Raw genomic sequence first — 17,700 nt, 5'->3', positions numbered from 1 at the left:
CCTGTGAAGCCCTTTTTGTGCAACACAATGACGACGGGCACGTGTTTCCTTGCAGGTAACCATGGTTGACAAAGGAAGAACAATGATTCCAAGCACCACCCTCCTTTTGAAGCTTCCAGTCTGTTACTCGAACTCAATCAGCATGACAGAGTGATCTCTATTAATCTATGAGACCATTCTTTGTAATGAATACATGGAATTGGAGTGTGATGATACCGATGAATGATTCCTGCACACAATGTGTTTATTTTCCATTTTCTTTTTGACCAGGAATTATATTTGATTTGTTGTAGGAAATTGTTTGGTGAAAAATGCATAAAATGAGAGTAATTTCACACAATTCTGCACCTTTTGATAGTTGTACTTCCAATTTTGATCACCATGATCAATGACTGCAAAGAAAATCTATTGATCTACTGGAAAAGAAAATGTTAAATCGAACTTTCTGTTTTGCCTGCTTGGACTCAAGAGAAATGTATGTTTGTGTTAATCTTTTTGCAGATAGCCGTGTTCTTGTGATAAATGTATCATACAGTGTTGATGAATGTATTTATGTTTTGAAATGGCAACTACATTTTGAAAATGCATTTACTGTTTTGCAAAAGGCCACAGAGTTCTGTGTCTTGAGAACACTGTTTTGCAAAAGGCCACAGAGTTCTGTGTCTTGAGAACACTGTTTTGAAAATCGACAACGTTGCTCAAAGTAGTGCTTGTATGCGATCAAAAAAAACTGCAACAAGATTTCTACAAATGCAAAGCAGTTCTTTCTACAGTTATTCAGTTGCCGTGTCCTACTGTGTAGTTTCTCAAGTTTCACATTCATTATGATGAAGGCATGTTCTTTTCAGTCAATTTGACAGACATATGATCTAACAAGACATCTGTGTGACTATCATGACTCACTCTGCTATGAGGAAATGATGATGTAGACAACTACTGCTATGTTTTGTCTAAAATGGACACCTAGCCAAAGATTCACCTCATATTTGTCTACGAATGGAAATTAGTCAGCATGGCAAGAGATGGAGAATACTCCAATGAAGGGAAACCACCCACATCTCCAATCTGATTTCCCAAGACTCCCATGACCTCCCACACGCACGGACACACACACACACACACACACACACACACACACACACACACACACACACACACACACACACACACACACACACACACACACACACACACACACACACACACACACACACACACACACACACACACACACACACGTCTTACTATACTTGTGAGGAATGTTTGGGGATTAACAATTGATTCTCATTCAAAATCCCATTTTCCTTAACCGCTAACCCTAAATCTAACCCCTAACCCTAACCCTAAACCCAATTCTTACCCACTAACCCCTAAACTTAAATCTAACTCTAAACCTAACCCCTGAACCTAAACCTGAACCCAACTCTTAGCACTAATCCCTAACCCTCATTCTAACCCTAAACCTATCCCCTAAGCCTAAAATAGCCTTTTTAATAACCTGCAAAATGTCCTCACTTTTCTGAATTTTAGTTGGTTTACTATTCTTGTGAGGACTTTTGGTACTCAGTGCCATTTAAGATGTGGGAGGATTATTTGATAAAAATGTATGAGCATGACATTTTTATGAGCATGGCCTTATTTCTATTGCAGCATGTTGAATGACCAACCCAACAGACCCACAGATGACGCAATTTCTATTGTACTCCACACTGCCCTTTCCCACCTGGACAAAAGGAACACCTACATGAGAATGCTATTCATTGACTTCAGCTCAGCGTTCAACACCATAGTGCCCTCAAAGCTCATCACTAAGCTAAGGACCCTGGGACTAAACATCTCCCTCTGCAACTGGATCCTGGACTTCCTGACGAGCCGCCCCCCAGGTGGTAAGGGTAGGTAACAACACATCTGGCACACAGAAATAGGGAGATAGAGATGATCATTTTTTTCACTTTCACTTACTTAGCTAGCAAACGCAGCTACAGTGCCCTCCACTAATATTGGCACCCTTGGCAAAAAAAAAATCTTTGCTGTTTATCCTCTTGGTCTTTCATTCAGAATATTCACAAAAATCAAACATTTAATTGAAGTCAAATAAAATAAAAATTGAAATGTGAAAAAAATGAAATAAATATTTTTCACCATATTTTTCCCCGTGAAATTCTTATGAGTAAAATCTTAAGTATATTCCCATTCCTATTTTATGTTTTTAAGTTCACCTGAGTGATTAGGAACACTTAAGTGGTAAGCCATTACTTCACTGGGGTATAACTATGAGGTCACACACAGGCCAAGTTCACATAGTCTTCCATCACTATGGGAAAGAACCGAGAATACAGTAATGATGTGTGGCAAAAGGTTGTTGAGCAGCACACATCAGGAAATGGTTATAAGAAAATAGCTCTACGGTTGAAAATGCCCATTTCCACTATCAGGGCAATAATTAAGAAGTCTAAAGCAATTGGAGATGTTAACAATCGGCCTGGAAGAGGACGTGTGTCTATATTGACCCCACGCACAGTGAGGAGGATGGTTTGAGTGGACAAAAAATCTACAAGGATCACAGCTGGAGAATTGCAAATGTTAGTTGGGTCTTGGGGTCCGAAGGTCTCCAAGACTACAATCAGACGCCACATACATAACCACAAATTGTTTGGGAGGGTTGCCATAAAAAAAAGCCTTTGCTGTCATCAAACAACAAACTCAAGTGCCTGCAGTTTGCCAAACATTACTGGAACTTTCAATGGGACTGGATTCTATGGTCAGGTGAGACCAAAATAGAGCTTTTTGGAAACAAAAACCAGAGGTGGGTTTGTCGGAGACAGAAAGATAGACATGCAGAAAAGTACCTAATCCCCACTGTGAAGTATGGTGGTGGATCTTTGATGTTGTGGGGCTGTTTTTCATCCAAAGGCCCTGGACAACTTGTTAGGATACATGGTTTCATGGACTCCATCAAATACCAGCAGATATTCAATCAAAATCGGACTGCCTCTGCTAGGAAGCTTAAATTGGGCCTAAACCCCATAGAACACCTGTGGGATGAGCTGAAGAAGAGAGTGCACAAGCGTGGACCTCAGAATCTGAAGGATCTGGCGAGATTATCTATGGAGGAATGGTCTCAGATCCCTTGCCATGTGTTCTCCAACCTCATTGCACATTATAGGAGAAGACTCAGAGCTGTTATCTATGACTATGGTGTTTGAAGGACATATTGGCACGGTTTGCCGGCCCATGACTTCATCTAGGGCCTAACATCACCCGTGCCAATATATCCTCCAAACACCGGCTTATCGGGCATTACCACTTAAATTAGCTAAAGTAAAGTCATAGTCAGCATAGGTAATAGAACTAACAAGTTAGTAAAACCACTACATACAATTATGCAGTAATGTTAGTGTACTTAGTGTAATTAGTTACACCGGCGGGTTGCCAGGTTGGCCTCTTGCTAGGTCGGCTCCAGGTCGGCCTCGTTAAATATGTTTTTAACCTCAAGGTTATTTCCTTGTTAAGTAAATATGACATGAATATCTTCCTTAACAACCATACAAACATTGACCTATATAGCTAATGTTTCAGCTTAGCCTTTATCATGTGTCACCTGCTAGTCTCAAATTGTTGCAGGTCAGCAGGTGTATCAAAGTTATTTTGCTGAAATGGCCGTTACCCTGGTGCCGCATTGGCAGACAAAAAAAACAATTTCAGACACTAACAGTTGATATATCAACTTGATTAGTAAAGTAAAGATAGTTCCCTCTCCATCTCTTTTCAATAAAGATATACAGTGTGATGTGTAGGTATGAATTTGCTGAAAAGGCAAATTCAGAATGGCTCTAGGCCTACATTGGTGATAAAAAATCATTTCAGTGTCACGCTCTGACCTTAGATATCTCTGTTTTCTTTATATTTTGGTTAGGTCAGGGTGTGATGAGGTTGGGTATGCTAGTTTTTGTATTGTCTAGGGTTTTTGTATGCCTAGAGTTTTGTAGATCTAGGTATTTGTATGTCTATGGTGGCCTGATTTGGTTCCCAATCAGAGGCAGCTGTTTATCGTTGTCTCTGATTGGGGATCATATTTAGGTAGCCATTTTCCCTTTTGTGTTGGTGGGTTCTTGTCTATGTGTAGTTGCCTGTCAGCACTCATTTGTATAGCTTCACGTGTCGTTTTGTTATTTTGGTTAATTTGTTCCGTGTTCATTCTTAATATAATAAAGAATGTACACATACCACATTGCACCTTGGTCCGATTCATACGACGAACGTGACAGAAGAACCCACCACAAAAGGACCAAGCAGCGTGTTAATGAGGAGCGGACATCCTGGGCCCGGGAGAAGGATGAGTGGAGGACATCGTGGACCTGGGAGGAGGTAATGGCATGGGACAAGACCCTGCCATGGAAGCAGGTGGAGATAGCGCTGGAGGAACAGCGATGATACGAGGGGACACGGTTAGCACGGAAGCCCGAGAGGCAGCCCCAATCCAAAAAAATTGGGGGGCACACGAGGGGATTGGCTGAGTCAGGTTGGAGACCTGAGCCACTTCCTTGTGCTTATTGTGGGGAGCGTGTGACTGGTCAGGCACCGTGTTACGCAGAGATGCGCACAGCGTCTCCAGTTCGCATTCATAGCCCGGTGCGCTCTATTCCAGCTCCTCGCATTTGCCGGGCTAGAATTGGCATCCAGCCAGGATGGATGGGGCCGGCTCAGCACTCCTGGTCTCCAGTACACCTCCTTGGACCAGGATATCCTGCGCCGGCTCTGCATACTGTGTCTCCGGTGCGTCTGCACAGCCCAGTGAGTCCTGTGCTAGCGCCCCGCACTTGTCAGGCTCAAGTGAGCATCCAGCCAGGACGCATTGTGCCAGTTCTACGCTCCAGATCTCCAGTGCGCCTCCACAGTCCAGTACGTCCTGTGCCTGCTCCCCGCACTCGCCCTGAGGTGCGTGTCATCAGCCCGGTACCACCGGTGCCGGCAACACGCATCAGATCTCCAGTGCGCCTCCAGAGTCCAGAGCTTCCGGCGACAGTTCCCAGTCCAGAGCTTCTTAGTGACAGTTCCCAGTCCAGAGCTTCCGGGCGACAGTTCCCAGTCCAGAGCTTCCGGGCGACAGTTCCCAGTCCAGAGCTTCCGGGCGACAGTTCCCAGTCCAGAGATTCCTGGTGACAGTTCCCAGTCCAGAGCTTCCGGGCGACAGTTCCCAGTCCAGAGCTTCCGGGCGACAGTTCCCAGTCCAGAGCTTCCAGCGACAGTTCCCAGTCCTGAACTTCTGGTGACAGTTTCCAGCCCGGGGTCTCTGGCGACGGTTCCCAGTCCTGGGCCTCCCAGTCCGGTTCTACAAAGGCGGAGGGATCAGCGTAAGGAGGGGGGGCTGCATCCAGAACCGGAGCCGCCACAGAGGATAGATGCCCACCCGGACCCTCCTGTATTGTCTAGGGTTTTTGTATGTCTAGGTATTTGTATGTCTATGGTGGCCTGATATGGTTCCCAATCAAAGGCAACTGATTATCGTTGTCTCTGATTGGGGATCATATTTAGGTAGCTATTTCCCTTTTGTTTTGGTGGGTTCTTGTCTATGTGTAGTTGCTTGTCAGCACTCATTTGTATAGCTTTATGTGTCGTTTTGTCATTTTGGTTAGTTTGTTCAGTGTTCATTCTTAATATAATAAAGATTCATACGACGAACGTGACATTCAGACATATTCACTGTTCTGATGTGTACGACACTGATGTGAAAATAATTATCTCCACATGTCTGACTCTCAATTATGGTGGTAAGTCTGTGCGTGCCTGTTTGCCTGCATGTGTGTGTGTGAGCGTACCGTGCGTGTGTGTTAGTATCGAATGCTTCCCTCAGGCCACACAGCTTGGGCACAGTGATTTAAAGTGATGGGACACCGAGACTTCGGCCTTTCCTCTTCCTTCAGTTCTGCCATTGTGATTGTATCCCCCTCCCCTCTGAGCCCCAGTGTCATTAATGACCTCTCACACAAAAAGGCCAGGCCAGCACAGGGGGACAGGGCTAAGAATGGGCCAAATGTTCAGACTAGTTTCACAGCCAAATGTTTGGCAATAGTGTAGCCTCCCTATCTATATTCATACAGTATGTACAGCTTTAATATATCTCCAGCTTCTCAGGCCTGGGAGAAAGCCAGTTATGAAGACTGTAAGCATCACATCATTATCCCAGATGGGTCTATGCTGTGGTGACCACTCCTCTCCTATTGTCAGCTAAGACTGTCTGTCTGGATTCCATCTGTTGCTTCTGCTGCCTGCTGTATAGAGGATGTCCACCTTTTCAACAATCGATCTCTCTCAGCATCATTCGCTTTCTCAGTGCCTTGACTTGGAGATAGGCTTGGTCCTGCCCTGTCTCCTTAACACTCGTGCCACAAACTTGGGCTATGGGAGTTAGAATAGATTGGATGAGTGAGGTTGCATTGTTTTAATGCGTTGTTTAGATGGGTTACAGGAGCCGAGCTCTATAACAGTGAAAGAAGGGATGCAAATGTGAGTCCCGAGAACTGAGACTAGAGATAAGCCCCTTTAGCCGATGCTTACCTGGGAGAGATAGAGATTGAGACAAAGAGAGGCAGAAAGAGACAACTATACATGTTGAATCAGCACATCGCGAACACATCGCGAACACACCACGGCCACCCACTGCTTTTAACCGTTCGTCGGCGTCTCATGTTTTTTGCATTTTTACATCCGTGACCAGAGTCTGTGACATGAAGGGCGTCTTGGTTTACATCTAAACGTAGCAGCCCATTGGCCTGCCGCCACAGAAAGAGAAGCTGTCCTCTGCACATGTGTTTTTATCGCTGTATTTACCGCCACAGTCTCAGCTCCGAGCCCCACTCCAGCTCCGAGCCCCACTCCAGCTCCGAGCCCCACTCCAGCTCCGAGCCCCACTCCACTTACAGCAGAACAAGACAGCCTCTCTTTCATTTCTGGTAAAGAAACGAGCCTACAACTCACACGATGACAAGGGTGTGGGTGAGAGAGTGTGAGAGATTGAGAGAAAGAGAGAGAACGAGTGAGAAAAAGAGGGAGAGAGAGATGTGGAACAACAAGTCAAAGCAAACTGTTCCCCACATTAAAACCCCCAACAGAATGGGAAATATGTACCCCCGTAATTGAGTTAATAGCGTTGGTGAGTGTAAAATTGCTGTGTAATCTCTTCAAGGGCAGATAAATGTGTGTGTAATGCGAATGAGATGTGAAAAATTTTGCTAGACTAATTCAGCTAACAGCTTTTGTTCACTACCCAGCGAGCGATGAGGAATCGGCCCAGAAGCGGCCCTCTTCTGGGGGGCCGGAACTGATTGGATCGTCCCGGAATCGGGTGTCGGACTCAGCCCGGAATCAAATTGAATGACTGCCAGAAACGGCCCACTACATCAGGCTGTTTCCGTCTACCAGAATTCAGCCGACTTTGTAGGGATCGTACCAGAATCCCCCACAGAAGCGGCCCGATGCAGATTTTTATAAACGCATACAAAGTTACCTGATTTAGTCATTTTAAATACTACTATTATACATTGTATACATACAAATTACACCCATTCACAAAAAAAAACATTTTGTGTCGGAGGAAACACCACACACCTGGTGAACGTGAACATGCTTTAAAGTGAATTCTGTTTGTGAGTTTAACATTTCCTGTCAATTTAAGAGCATATTTTAGGTTACTAATTACATTTCTCAAAGCACAGGGCACTAAATGTGCTAATTCAATAAAAATTTGAAGAGGTTATTTTTAACTACAGATTTTTGTGGGACATACACCTACTTGGTCAGACAGAACGAATCAGCGTTAATTCTGAGGTTCTAACAGATGTCAAGATAAAAAGGACAACAGCCTGGTCCCTTCTCTCCAATCCTTTCAACTCCATGCACCATCCCTTTCTCTCCCATCTTCCCGATCCTCTCACTAATTGGATCTCTTTACCCTTTCCTCTTCTGTCTATCCATCTTCCCCAACAACCATCCCCATGGCTAGGTTAGGGAGGTGGGTCTCCCTCCCTCCCCCACATCTTTCCCCCCATCCCTGTGGCATCAAGATCAAGAGGTGTGTTGGCTGTTGTTTACTTTGGCATCAAGCCCCTTTCATTTAGTCCTGGTTCAGGCGTGACTGGAGTCTCTAACTCCTGGACCCTAGAAGCAAGGAAGGTCTCAGTTTAGTGCACACACACACACACACACACACACACACACACACACACACACACACACACACACACACACACACACACACACACACACACACACACACACACACACACACACACACACACACACACACACACACACACACACACTGCACAGCTAACCTTGTGGGAACATACAATTTAGTCCCATTCAAATTTTCCATAACCCCTAACCTTAAACTGTACCCTTACCCTAACCCTAAGCCTAACTCTAACCCAAAAACCTAACCTTATCCTAACCCTAGCTCCTAACCCTAATACTAATTCTAACCTTCACCCTAAAACTAACCCTAGCTCCTAACCCTAATTCTAACCTTAACCCTAAACCCCCTAGAAATAGCATTTGACCTTGTGGGGACTAACAAAATGTCCCCAGAAGTATAGTTAAACACGTCCAAGAATGCACACACGCACACACGCACACACGCACACACACACACACACACACACACACACACACACACACACACACACACACACACACACACACACACACACACACACACACACACACACACACACACACACACACACACACACACACACACACACACACTGTGTCTTGCTTTGGCATGGCTGGCCCTGCTGTCTGCTGGTGTGTCTCTAATGTCTCTAAAGCTGTTAATTCACTGTAATCACTACAAGATTAGGGGGGGGGGGGTTGTGACTGACTGATGAAGCTGGCAGATAGAACCAGCATGCAACCCTTGCCAATCCTATCCACACTCTCCCCCATAAACCCCTAACCCTTCACTCACCCTTCTACCAATCACACCCCAGCCCCGCTGTCCCACTCGTCCATTTTGCTCACATTCATATCCCTTATGGCTCACAGACGAGCCCAACCCTGATAATTGCTACCTGTCAATAGCAATAACCAGAGCCAAAGATAGGCAGAGTTTGGCCATATGGAGCCGATATTTTAGAATTGTGATGGCCACCATGTTGGCATCAGGGAAGTAGTGGAAGAGAAATACTCCATGCAACAATGTGTCTTGCAGCATCATGTAATGACTACTAATACTGAGCCAAAACGCAAGGTTATGGAACTCCATTCCACTCCGTTCTCCCTCCATTTAATGTCCCAATGCCAAAACTTGTCTGTTCAAGTTTGGAGAATGGGCACTAGTTCACCCCCCTCCGAACCCTCTGAGCACCCCAAGGAGCCTCTTTCATCTCTTTCATCCTGACAGAGCTGCAGTACGGGTGTAAATGACCGTGTCTAATTGCTGCTCAAACACAGTCAGTGAAAACAGGCCAAGTGGTGTCTCTCTTTCAGACAAAGGAGGGAGAGTTTAGGGTCCTTTGTCGCTGATGTGTGTGTGTGTTTGTGTTGTTCAAGAAGCTGTAGTTTCCTGCGTGACCACGTCCATAAAACCAGATTTATGGTTGTTCAGTGAAGTGATTTCGCAAACGAAAATGAATACAGGGAGGGAGAGAGGAGACATGGGTGTGTGAACCTGCTGTGATTAAAACATACAACAACAACAGTTCTGTGTGCGTGTGTTGGGCACGAATAAAATATGATTTGAAGCATCTCCTTGCCCCTGGATCATATTAAGTAATTAAGTAAAAAATACTTTGAAGTACTAGGTAAGTCGTTGTTTGGGTTATCTGTACTTTACTTTACCATTTCTAAATGTGAAAACTTTTACTTTTACTTCAAAATATTCCTAAAGAAAATTATGTACTTTTTACTCCATACATTTTCCTTGACACCCAACAGTACTCATTACATTTTGAATGCTTAGCAGGACAGGAAAAGGATCCAATTCACACACTTATCAAGATAACACATGGTCATCCCTACTGCCTCTGATCTGGCAGTCTCACTAAACACAAATGCATTGTTTATAAATTATGTCTGAGTGTTGGAGTGTACCCCTGGCTGTCCATACATTTTAAAAACAAGAAAATGGTGCCATCTGCTTTGCTTAATATACGGAATTTGAAATTATTTATACTTTTACTTTTGATACTTAAGTATATTTTAGATTACATGTACTTTTGATACCTAAAGTATTTGGTTCTAAATGTACTTTAGACTTTTAATCATGTAGTATTTTACTGGGTGACTTTCACTTTTACTTTCTATTAAGGTATCTAAACTTTTACTCAAGTATAACAATTGAGTACTTTTCCCACCACTGTCATTAGGGCATGTAGTGGAAAACTTTATAAAGAGCTTTGCAACAGAGACAATAATTCAAAGTTTCTTATTGGACAAGCCTAGGTAGTCCCTCACTGTTTCAGTCCGTTGTCTTGCATTTGGTGCCTAATGAACACTCTACTATCCCCCTTTTACTATGTTTTGTTTGCACTTTATCAAGTATGCTCAATCTAATGTGCATGTTAAACATTATTACCCTCTTATTTTGTTTATGTGTTTTCCCCCTGGTGTAAAATGCAATTCAAATAAAACTTGATAGATTGTCCTCTCCTCCTCCGTGATATGAACACACAGAGAGAAAAGAAAAGAAAAGGCCTGTCACTGTCAGAAACATCATCCTTCCTCCCCCCTCCTCTGTGGACCCAAACAAGTCTCTGCAGGTTCCAGGACCATGTTGGATCCTCAGCTTTTGTTATGGAAAGCAAATGATCCTGTAGAGTTGATGTTAGAGATCTATAGCTCACCTGAACACAACACAATACTGAAAGCTGCATCGGGAGAGCCCTCAGAATAGACAGATTAAGAAGATCTATCAATCTGTATTACAGGTCTAAAAAAACTAAGGCCACTGACAGTGTCGTGTGTTAGAAGAATGCAGTTTGCTCTTATTTTCTCACAATAGATAGATCTTCTAAAAGAAGCTAAAGGTCAAAATTGGTCTAAAAACTCAAAGTAAAAGCTGCCCTCGCCATTATTTTGAAATATAAGTGCAGGTCCTATCCTAATTTCAGTCCAAAATCTGGACTACAGCAACCACAGCAGAGGTAGAAGCATGGTGGTGTTTTGATCTCCATTTGTCATACCCACTGTTCACATTCCTCCAAACACTGCCTCCCAGAGAAACACCACAGGACTGGAAAATGCGGAGTGTGTATTTGTGTGCTAGAGGGTGTGCTTGTCATGAACTTTCGCACACGTGACCAGGAAGTGCACATGAGGCTTAGTGAGCTGAACTGAACCTGTTTTAGAAAAACAAGGGAAGATGTTTTTCCTTTCCTCCTCCTTCCTTCATTCCCTGGAAATGGTTCTATGGCTATAATCAGATCTATAAAAGCCACGTGGCTTCCTCTCCTCTAATCACAACTGATAATATTATTTAACTGGCTATGACTTAACTTTAGCTAATTTATGTGGTAATGCCCGATAAGCCGGTGTTTGGAGGATATATTGGCACGGGTGATGTTAGGCCCTAGATGAAGTCATGGGCTGGCAAACCGTGCCAATATGTCCTTCAAACACCATAGTCATAGTCAGCATAGCTAATAGAACTAACAAGTTAGTAAACCCGCTACAATTATGCAGTAATATATCTTTCTCAAATATATGTGTGCCACAATTATTGGCACCCCTTCATTCAATACTTTGTGCAACTTCCCTTTGCCAAGATAGCAGTCTTCTCCTATAGTACGTAATGAGGTTGGAGAACACATGGCAAGGGATCTGAGACCATTCTTCCATAGATCATCTCGCCAGATCCTTCAGATTCTGAGGTCCACGCTTGTGCACTCTCCTCTTCAGCTCATCCCACAGGTGTTTATGGGGTTTAGGTAGATGTTGGCATGTTATAGTGGGTGAAATATGTTGCTGTCTACTGTCTAACAATGTTCAACCATTTGAGAAGCTGCACACACCTGGGGGAGACAAAGAATTAAAGACAGACAGACAGGGAAGCATGCAGACAGACAGACCGACAGAGGAGCATGTTTGCGTGGCTTTCTGGCTGAACAGGACTGAGTAGTCCTGTGTTATCACATCAGAGAAATGAACAGTGATTTCTATTAGACAGCACAGTCAGCACTATCCTTGATTGAACAACTGGAATACAGCTGGCTGTCCTGGAGCTCAAGGCTGGCTGTGAGCGAGGGAGGGTGGGAGGGAGTTTTGGTCAGGCCAGCTGGACATGGGGGTGTGAGAGAGAAAGAGAGGGAGGAAAGAAATGGTGAGGAAGGGGAGAAAGGAGGAGGGGAAAACAGAACGGAAGAACCTGCTAAACAGATGGGTGTCTTTAACTCTGTACAGCAGGGATGTCCAATTGTCGGTCGAAAGCAGCCCGCAGCCCCACTTTTATAGGCCCGCGAATCAATAAAAAAGTTCTCTGTTACCAGTCAGAATAGTAGAATACACAAGGTGCAGGTTGGTTGCGCATCAGCAGTATTTCTCTTGTTATGTCAGTCACTGACATTTTTTGTTGTTGATTGGTAATAGGCCAGCTATCTAAACTTGCAGTAATCATGGTCAAATTACCGCTCGGGGGTCTCTGTTGTTTTGTTGGGAAAATGCTGTTAAACACTCATCTGTTTAGCAGGTTCTTCCGTTCTGTTTTCCCCTCCTCCTTTCTCCTCACAATTGTAAGAGGTGAGTAACTGGCTGCAGGGAAGTCAGGCGCAGGAGAGCAGAACTGGGTAATAACCGGACCAGTTTAATGAGGCAAAACCAACGGTACCCAGAACAACAAAATATGGGTTGAAATAACCCGTCGCAAACCAGTCTGGAGTGCATATACACTTTACAACAAACAATTCCACACACAGACATGGGGGAACAGAGGGTTATATACACGTCAAGTAATGAGGGAATGTAAACCCGGTGTGTGGGAAAACAAAACAAAACAAATGGAAAATGAAAGGTGGATTGGAGATAGCTAGAAGACCAGTGACTTCGACCGCCGAACACCGCCCGAACAAGGAGAGGAACTGCCTTCGGCGGAAGTTGTGACAGTACCCCCCCTGCCCCCCCTCCCTTGACGTGCGGCTCCAGCAGCGCGCCGACACCGGCCTCGGGGACGACTCGGAGGGCGAGGTGTAGGGCGATCTGGATGGAGACGGTGGAACTCCCGCAGCATTGAAGGGTCCAACACGTCCTCCACCGGAACCCAGCATCTCTCCTCCGGACCGTACCCCTCCCACTCCACGAGGTACTGAAGGCCCCTCGCCAGACGCCTCGAATCCAGTATGGAGTGAACAGCGTATGCCGGGACCCCCTCAATGTCCAGAGGGGGCGGAGGAACCTCCCGCACCTCAGACTCCTGGAGAGGACCAGCCACCGCCGCCCTGAGGAGAAACACATAGAATGAGGGGTTAATACGGTAATCGGGTGGAAGCTGTAACCTATAATAAACCTTGTTCACTCTCCTCAGAACTTTAAATGGCCCCACAACCGTGGACCCAGCTTCCGGCAGGGCAGGCGGAGGGGCAGGTTTCAGAACGAGAGCTGCTCTGGCTTTCTGGCGCAGCACGGTGCGCTGAAGGTGAACATGAGCGTCCCATGTCTCCTCCGCGTGCCGGAACCAGTCATCCACCGCAGGAGCCTCGGTCTGACTTATACCAAGGAGCCAGAACCGGCTGATACCCCAGTACGCACTGGTAGGGGGAGAGGTTAGTGTCGGAGTGGCGAAGCGAGTTCTGGGCCATCTCTGCCCAGGGCATGAACGCCACCCACTCCCCAGGCCGGTCCTGGCAATAAGACCGCAGAAACCTACGCACATCCTGGTTAACTCTCTCCACCTGCCTGTTACTCTCGGGGTGAAAACCCGAGGTAAGGCTGAACAAGACTCCCAGACATTCCATGAACGCCCTCCAGACCCTCGAAGTGAACTGGAGACCCCGATCAGACACTATATCCTCAGGCATCCCGTAGTGCTGGAAGACGTGTGTAAACAAGGCCTCTGCAGTCTGTAGGACCATACGGAGACCGGGCAGAGGGAGGAGACGGCAGGACTTGGAAAATCGGTCCACAACGACCAGGATCGTGGTGTTACCCTGTGAGGTAGGAAGATCGGTAAGGAAATCGACCGACAGGTGCGACCAAGGCCGATGTGGAACGGGTAAGGGGTGTAGCTTACCTCTGGGCAGGTGCCTAGGAGCCTTACACTGGGTGCACACTGAGCAGGAGGAAATATAAACCCTCACGTCCTTAGCCAATGTGGGCCACCAGTTCTTCCCACTCATACAGTGCACCGTCCGACCGATGCTTGGATGACCAGAGGAGGGTGACGTGTGGGCCCAATAGATCAGCCGGTCCCGGACAGCAGAACATACAGACGCCCAGTGGGACACTGGAGGGGAGTTGACTCTGCACGTAACGCCTGCTCAATGTCCGCGTCCAGCTCGCACACTACTGGCGCCACCAGGCAGGAGGCTGGGAGCATGGGGATGGGATCCATGGGCCGCTCCTCTGTGTCATACAGCCGGGACAGTATGTCTGCCTTCACGTTCTGAGAACCTGGTCTGTAAGAAAGGGTGAAAAGAAAACGGGTGAAAATCATGGCCCACCTTGCCTGGCGAGGGTTCAGTCTCTTCGCTGCCCGGATGTACTCCAGATTGCGGTGGTCAGTCCAGATGAGAAAAGGGTGTTTATCCCCCTCAAGCCAATGTCTCCACGCCATCAAAGCCTTGATGATAACCAACAGCTCCCGGTCCCTCAAATCAAATCAAATCAAATTGTATTTGTCACATGCAGATGTTAATGCGAGTGTAGCGAAATGCTTGTGCTTCTAGTTCCGACAATGCAGTGATAACCAACAAGTAATCTAACTAACAATTCCAAAACTACTGTCTTATACACAGTGTAAGGGGATAAAGAATATGTACATAAGGATATATGAATGAGTGATGGTACAGGGCAGCATACAGTAGATGGTATCGAGTACAGTATATACATATGAGATGAGTATGTAGACAAAGTAAACAAGTGGCATAGTTAAAGTGGCTAGTGATACATGTATTACATAAGGATGCAGTCTATGATGTAGAGTACAGTATATACGTATGCATATGAGATGAATAATGTAGGGTAAGTAACATTATATAAGGTAGCATTGTTTAAAGTGGCTAGTGATATATTTACATCATTTCCCATCAATTCCCATTATTAAAGTGGCTGGAGTTGGGTCAGTGTCAATGACAGTGTGTTGGCAGCAGCCAGTCAATGTTAGTGGTGGCTGTTTAACAGTCTGATGGCCTTGAGATAGAAGCTGTTTTTCAGTCTCTAGGTCCCAGCTTTGATGCACCTGTACTGACCTCGCCTTCTGGATGATAACGGGGTGAACAGGCAGTGGCTCGGGTGGTTGATGTCCTTGATGATCTTTATGGCCTTCCTGTAACATCGGGTGGTGTAGGTGTCCTGGAGGGCAGGTAGTTTGCCCCCGGTGATGCGTTGTGCAGACCTCACTACCCTCTAGAGAGCCTTACGGTTGAGGGCGGAGCAGTTGCCGTACCAGGCGGTGATACAGCCCGCCAGGATGCTCTCGATTGTGCATCTGTAGAAGTTTGTGAGTGCTTTTGGTGACAAGCCAAATTTCTTCAGCCTCCTGAGGTTGAAGAGGCGCTGCTGCGCCTTCTTCACGACGCTGTCAGTGTGAGTGGACCAATTCAGTTTGTCTGTGATGTGTATGCCGAGGAACTTAAAACTTGCTACCCTCTCCACTACTGTTCCATCGATGTGGATAGGGCGGTGTTCCCTCTGCTGTTTCCTGAAGTCCACAATCATCTCCTTAGTTTTGTTGACGTTGAGTGTGAGGTTATTTTCCTGACACCACACTCCGAGGGCCCTCACCTCCTCCCTGTAGGCCGTCTCATCGTTGTTGGTAATCAAGCCTACCACTGTTGTGTCGTCCGCAAACTTGATAATTGAGTTGGAGGCGTGCGTGGCCACGCAGTCGTGGGTGAACAGGGAGTACAGGAGAGGGCTCAGAACGCAGGAGATGTTGTTGCCTACCCTCACCACCTGGGGGCCGTGGGTGAACAGGGAGTACAGGAGAGGGCTCAGAACGCAGGAGATGTTGTTGCCTACCCTCACCACCTGGGGGCGGCCCGTCAGGAAGTCCAGTACCCAGTTGCACAGGGCGGGGTCGAGACCCAGTGTCTCGAGCTTGATGACGAGCTTGGAGGGTACTATGGTGTTGAATGCCGAGCTGTAGTCGATGAACAGCATTCTCACATAGGTATTCCTATTGTCCAGGTGGGTTAGGGCAGTGTGCAGTGTGGTTGAGATTGCATCGTCTGTGGACCTATTTGGGCGGTAAGCAAATTTGGAGTGGGTCTAGGATGTCAGGTAGGGTGGAGGTGATATGGTCCTTGACTAGTCTCTCAAAGCACTTCATGATGACGGAAGTGAGTGCTACGGGGCGGTAGTCGTTTAGCTCAGTTACCTTAGCTTTCTTGGGAACAGGAACAATGGTGGCCCTCTTGAAGCATGTGGGAACTGCAGACTGGTATAGGGATTGATTGAATATGTCCGTAAACACACCGGCCAGCCAGCTGGTTTGCGCATGCTCTGAGGGCGCGGCTGGGGATGCCGTCTGGGCCTGCAGCCTTGCGAGGGTTAACACGTTTAAATGTCTTACTCACCTCGGCTGCAGTGAAGGAGAGACCGCATGTTTTCGTTGCAGGCCGTGTCAGTGGCACTGTATTGTCCTCAAAGCGGGCAAAAAAGTTATTTAGTCTGCCTGGGAGCAAGACATCCTGGTCCGTGACTGGGCTGGGTTTCTTCTTGTAGTCCGTGATTGACTGTAGACCCTGCCACATGCCTCTTGTGTCTGAGCCGTTGAATTGAGATTCTACTTTGTCTCTGTACTGACACTTAGCTTGTTTAATAGCCTTGCGGAGGGAATAGCTGCATTGTTTATATTCGGTCATGTTACCAGACACCTTGCCCTGATTAAAAGCAGTGGTTCACGCTTTCAGTTTCACACGAATGCTGCCATCAATCCACGGTTTCTGGTTAGGGAATGTTTTTATCATTGCTATGGGAACGACATCTTCAACGCACGTTCTAATGAACTCACACACCGAATCAGCGTATTCGTCAATATTTTTATCTGACGCAATACGAAACATGTCCCAGTCCACGTGATGGAAGCAGTCTTGGAGTGTGGAGTCAGCTTGGTCGGACCAGCATTGGACAGACCTCAGCATGGGAGCCTCTTGTTTAAGTTTCTGTCTGTAGGCAGGGATCAACAAAATGGAGTCGTGGTCAGCTTTTCCGAAAGGGGGGCGGGGCAGGGCCTTATATGCGTCGCAGAAGTTAGAGTAACAATGATCCAAGGTTTTACCACCCCTGGTTGCGCAATCGATATGCTGATAAAATTTAGGGAGTCTTGTTTTCAGATTAGCTTTGTTAAAATCCCCAGCTACAATGAATGCAGCCTCCGGATAAATAGTTTCCAGTTTGCAAAGAGTTAAATAAAGTTCGTTCAGAGCCATCGATGTGTCTGCTTGGGGGGGATATATACGGCTGTGATTATAATCGAAGAGAATTCTCTTGGTAGATAATGCGGTCTACATTTGATTGTGAGGAATTCTAAATCAGGTTAACAGAAGG

The 17,700-nt window shown here is 46.2% G+C and overlaps 1 protein-coding gene across 1 annotated transcript in view; it reads right to left on the bottom strand.

Annotated features, from left to right (window-relative positions):
- Positions 1-8,721: 8,721 nt before the first annotated feature.
- The window catches only part of vwa8 (von Willebrand factor A domain containing 8), a 130,165-nt gene continuing 121,186 nt past the window's right edge, over positions 8,722-17,700 (bottom strand). The window contains exon 46 of the transcript XR_006840396.1: positions 8,722-8,765. The gene's annotated coding sequence lies outside the window, so the exon portion shown is untranslated. The remainder of the gene's footprint in view (positions 8,766-17,700) is intronic.

Source organism: Oncorhynchus gorbuscha, linkage group LG01 (genome assembly GCF_021184085.1).
Source record: "Oncorhynchus gorbuscha isolate QuinsamMale2020 ecotype Even-year linkage group LG01, OgorEven_v1.0, whole genome shotgun sequence".
NCBI lineage: Eukaryota > Metazoa > Chordata > Actinopteri > Salmoniformes > Salmonidae > Oncorhynchus > Oncorhynchus gorbuscha.
This window is presented reverse-complemented; position numbering and strand designations above follow the sequence as displayed.